Source organism: Dama dama, chromosome 1 (assembly GCF_033118175.1).
Source record: "Dama dama isolate Ldn47 chromosome 1, ASM3311817v1, whole genome shotgun sequence".
In the NCBI taxonomy this organism is placed as follows: Eukaryota; Metazoa; Chordata; class Mammalia; order Artiodactyla; family Cervidae; genus Dama; species Dama dama.
This window is the reverse complement of record NC_083681.1, coordinates 43,560,677-43,566,303: the sequence shown is the minus strand read 5'-3', so window position 1 is coordinate 43,566,303 and position 5,627 is coordinate 43,560,677.

The following is a 5,627-nucleotide window of genomic DNA, read 5'->3' as shown; positions in this document are numbered from 1 at the left end:
TCCCCTTCCTATCAGCATCCCAGTTTCCTTTAGTCTGGTGGCTAAGTGGTGAGTATGTGATCTCTAGAATGTAAATGCTGAGCAAATGCCTACAAGATACAGACAATTGTACTTTATTTGTTTCATTGACAGTAGCTCTACCTCTATCCTGTTTTGAGGCTATTCCAATGCTTTTGGGTCCTAGCCTCAAGAAGTATCAGTGAATACCCTTTTGCTCAAGCCAGAGTTGGATTTTGTGGCTTGCCATCGATGAACTCTAGTAACTAACAGGACATGAGTGCAGTTTACCCCCAACAGAGGGGCTTCCACAACAGTAACAAACGGGTTAGTGTTTCTGCTCCACCCACTCTCCTCCTCCATTCCCCTAATTAAGCAGCCCTTTGTTTTCTCAGAGCCTTCCACAAATATTCTACAACCTGCTAGGCCTGTTTAATTTGCAATCAAGCCTTCCCACACACACACAACTGAGCCAAATTGATGTCTAGGGCTTCCTTCAGTTCAGTTCAGTTGCTTGCTGGTGTCAGACTCTCTGCGATCCCATGGATCACAGCACGCTAGGCCTCCTTTTTCATCACCAACTCCTGGAGTCTACTCAAACTCATGTCCATTGAGTCGGTGATGCCATCCAACCATCTCATCCTCTGTTGTCCCCTTCTCCTCCAGCCTTCAATCTCTCCCACCATCAGGGTCTTTTCAATGAGTCAGCTCTTCACATCAGGTAGCCAAAGTATTGGAGTTTCAGTTTCAAATCAGTCCTTCCAATGAACACTCAGGACTGATCTCCTTTAGGATGGACTGATTGGATTTCCTCGCAGTCCAAGGGACCCTGAAGAATCTTTTCCAACACCACAATTCAAAAGCATCAATTCATCGGCGCTCAGCTTTCCTCATAGTCCAACTCTCACATCCATACATGACCACTGGAAAAGCCATGGCCTTGACAAGACGGACCATTGTTGGTAAAGGAATGTCTCTGCTTTTTAATATGCTGTCTAGGTTGGTCATAACTTTCCTTCCAAGGAGTAAGCGTCTTTTAATTTCATGGCTGCAGTCATCATCTGCAGTGATTTTGGAGGCCCCCAAAATAAAGTCAGCCACTGTTCCTACTGTTTCCCCATCTATTTGCCATCAAGTGATGGGAACGGATGCCATGATCTTAGTTTTCTGAATGTTGAACTTTAAGCCAAATTTTTCATGCTCCTCTTTCACTTTCATCAAGAGGCTCTTTAGTTCTTCTCCACATTCTGCCATAATGGGGGTGTCATCTCCACATCTGCGGTTATTGATATTTCTCCCAGCAATCTTGAGTCCAGCTTGTACTTCATCCAGCCCAGCATTTCTCATGATGTACTCTGCATCTAAGTTAAATAATATACAGCCTTGATGTACTCATTTTCCTATTTGGAACCAGTCTGTTGTTCTATGTCCAGTTCTAACTGTTGCTTCCTGACCTGCATACAGATTTCTCAAGAGGCAGGTCAGGTGGTCTGGTATTCCCATCTCTTTCAGAATTTTCCACAGTTTATTGTGATCCACACAGTCATGATCCAGATAACCACGATGGTGTGATCACTCACCTAGAGCCAGACATCCTGGAATGTGAAGTCAAGTGGGCCTTAGGAAGCATCACTATGAACAAAGCTAGCGGAGGTGATGGAATGCAGCTGAGCTATTTCAAATCCTAAAAGATGATGTAGTGAAAGTGCAAAACTCAACATGCCAGCAAATTTGGAACACTCAGCAGTGGCCACAGGACTGGAAAAGGTCAGTTTCTATTCCAGACCCAAAGAAAGGCAATGCCAAAGAATGTTCAAACTGCCACACAAAATTATACTCATCTCACGTGCTAGCAAAGTAATGCTCAAAATTCTCCAAGCTAGGCTTCAACAGTACATGAACTGAGAACTTTCAGATGTTCAAACTAGATTTAGAAAAGGTAGAGGAACCAGAGATCAAATTGCCAACATCCATTGAATCATAGAAAAAGCAACAGAATTCCAGAAAAAAACATCTACTTCTTGACTGTGCTAAAGCCTTTGACTGTGTGGATCACAACAAACTTGTGGAAAATTCTTCAAGAGATGGGAATATCAGACCACCTTACCTGCCTCCTGAGAAATCTGTATGTAGGTCAAGAAGCAATAGTTAGAACTGGACATGGAACAACAGACTGGTTCCAAATCGGGAAAGGAGTATGTCAAGGCTATATATTGTCACCCTACTTATTTAACTTACATGCAGAGTACATCATGGGAAATGCCAGGCTGGATGAAGCACAAGCTGGAATCAAGATCACTGGAAGAAATATCAATAACCTCAGATATGCAGATGATACCACCCTTATGACAGAAAGTGAAGAAGAACTAAAGAGCCTCTTGATGAAAGTGAAAGAGGACAATGAAAACTTTGGCTTAAAACTCAACATTCAGAAACCGAAGATCATAGCATCCGGTCCCATCACTTCATGGTGAATAGATGGGGAAACAATGGAAACAGTGACAGACTTTATTTTCTTGGGCTCCCAAATCACTGCAGATGGTGACTGCAGCCATGAAATTAAAAGATGCTGCTCCTTGGAAGAAAAGCTATGACCAACATAGACAGCATGTTAAAAAGCAGAGACATTACTTTGCCAGCAAAGGTCCATCTAGTCAAAGCTATGATTTTTCCAGTAGTCATGTATGGATGTGAGAGTTGGACCATGAAGAAAGCTGAGTGCCGAAGCACTGATGCTTTTGAACTGTGGTGTTGGAAAAGACTCTTCAGAGTCCCTTGGTTGCAAGGAGATCAAACCAGTCAATCCTAAAGGAAATTAGTCCTAAATATTCATTGGAAAGATTGATGCTGAAACTCCAATACTTTGGCCACCTGATGTGAAGGAGTGACTCTTTGGAAAAGACCCAGATTCTGGGAAAGATTGAAGGCAGGAGGAGAAGGGGATGACAGAGGATGAGATGGTTGGATGGCATCACCAACTCAATGGACATGAGTTTGAGCAAGCTCTGGGAGTTGGTGATAGGGAAGCCTGGAGTGCTGCAGTCCATTTGGTCACAGAGTCAGACAGGACTGAGCAACTGAACTGAACTGAACGTGACTAACAGATAAGGAATGTATTTATTTCCATTGCCCAGAACTTTACTCATCGGATCTGTAAACTCAATTCCAGCTCAAATTTGAACTGATCCCTCTTTTCCCAACAAAGCTGGCTAGAATTGTTATCTAAAGATAACAAGTGTGACATCCTGCTTCTCCACCCAAATTTGAGACCTAAGAAAGATAATTCAAGTGTCTCCCAAGCCTCAGGTTGAATGTTAAGTTTCCACATTTAAATGTCACTAAAAATGGATCCTATAATGTTTGACTCCAGCTAGGCCTGATGTCCCAAAATGCATTTGATAGCACCTTTATCACATGACTCAAGGCAAAAGTCTCCCAAGTCTTACTTATAGGTAGAGATTTTTCCTATTTTTGTGTAGTAGCCACAAACTATAGACATAAAATCTGACAATTACCCACATTACCAAATATCTTACTTAAGGACACATGCTTACCACAACCTTGACATAGACATGTGCACCTTTGAGACCACATATAATTTCTTGATGACCATGTATAATTCTAATTGTTTTTCCATCAATCACTATTGTTTCATCATTTCCAAATTCTATCAGGAATTCCAATTTTTCTCTGCAATACCTGTCACTATTTCTTTTCAAAATGTCTCCAGTTAACAGTAGGCATGTAGCCTCATAGCTCAGTTGGTAAAGAATCCGCCTGCAATGCAGGAGACCCCAGTTCAATTTCTGGGTTGGGAAGATCCACTGGAGGAGACAGGCTACCCACTCCAGTATTCTTGGACTTCCCTCGTGCTTCAGCTAGTAAAGAATCTGCCTCAAATGCAGGAGACCTGGGTTAGATCCCTGGGTTGGAAAGATCCCCTGGAGAAGGGAAAGGCTACTGACTCCAGTATTCTGGCCTGGGGAATTCCATGGACTGTATAGTCCACGGGGTCGCGGTCATACACGACTGAGCGACTTTCACTTTTTTAACAGTAGCCTATAACCTTGAATTAGGACTCTCCAAAGTAACAGAACCAAAACAAAACAAAAAAAAACCCAAAGTAACAGAACCAGTAAGAGACATGTATAAAGTATTGGCTCCTGTGATTATGGAGACTGAGAAATCTATGATCTGTTGTTTGCAAGTTGTAGACCCAGGAAAGTCGGTGGTATAGTTTGAAGGCCTGAGAACCAGGAGGACCCAGGGCAGACAAGTTGGCACATACAATTACACACAAACTTTGACTGCTGTTCTAACATGAATTCCAATGCAGGCCCCAGAGTGCTCATCTAGTCACCAGGAAACCCTGTCTCAAAGGTGAAAGTAAGGTAGGGGTCTTGACTCAGCACACTCATGTCTGCCTTGGACCTGTTAGCTTTCCAGGAAAGAGGTTTCTAGGAAAGAATCCATTGTCTTCAGGTGATGCTGGGCAAGAGACCATCTTCCATACTATAATTTTGTGATGAAGATTTTCACAGATTCACTCTAGAGAGACAATGCTATAATGTGAGCTGTTTTCCATTCAAAATATAGTGTATTTCCCTCTCTCAGCTTCCAGTTTTATAATATTGATCTCAAGAGTAGTTTTCAAAAATCCCATTAGACTTTCAGGTGGTATTCCAGAGCTATCAGAGGCTAACACTGGATCAATTTCTACTCCCCAGCACTCTTTATCTAACAGTTCAGTCATGATGATGAGTGCCCACTTGGCAGATCTCCAAATGCTAGATGATACTGAACTTTACATTAAAGCCTCCCAAATGTAATATAGGAGTTCAGTGAGTTCCCCCACATTTTATTCTCAAAGTACCATCCCTGCTAACTTGAAGTGGTCATCAAACTTGAGATTATCGTTTCTCTTTTTAATACCAAGTCTTTGCTAGGATGAAGACTCTTCAGAAGAGTCCTTTTAGTTCCTGTAACAATGACTATTTTACCCTGCTCTATACTACTAGTAAAGCAACCAAATGGGAATAGCTTTTGCTTTGTTTTCTCAAGTATTTCATTACAAATGGTTAATTTATCTAAATGTGATGATGTGAAAGCACACGTCAGCTATAAAACAAGCTAGACAAGGGATTGCTTAATTTAGTATTTTTAGTTAGAAGGGCCTATTAACATATCTCGTTAATTTCAGAAAATCCTATCATGTCTGACCTGTAAAGAACCTGGAGTTCACTTAGTCCAGATGAGAAAAATGAGGCCTAGAGCTTAAACAATATCCCTTAAGTCACCCAGCTTAGCAAGTTTTTCCCAGGAAAGGAAGAAAAAAGGGAAAAGGCAAAAATCAGAATAGAGCATTGAAACTGCAATAAGACCCACCTTCAAACACCTGAACTACAATCAATGAACGATTATTTAAATACCAGGAAGTTTCAGCCCTTTTGACTTGTTCTACTCATTTTCAAAAAGCCAAAGAGAACTTTAAGATTCTCCAAAGCCAAATATAAAAATTAAAGGTTTAATATTTTTTTTCTTTGTTCTTATAGGTGAAAATGTGCATCAGAATTTCAAAAGAATATTTTTGTTCAATACAAACTTCCATGAAAGAAATCCCAAGTGCTATA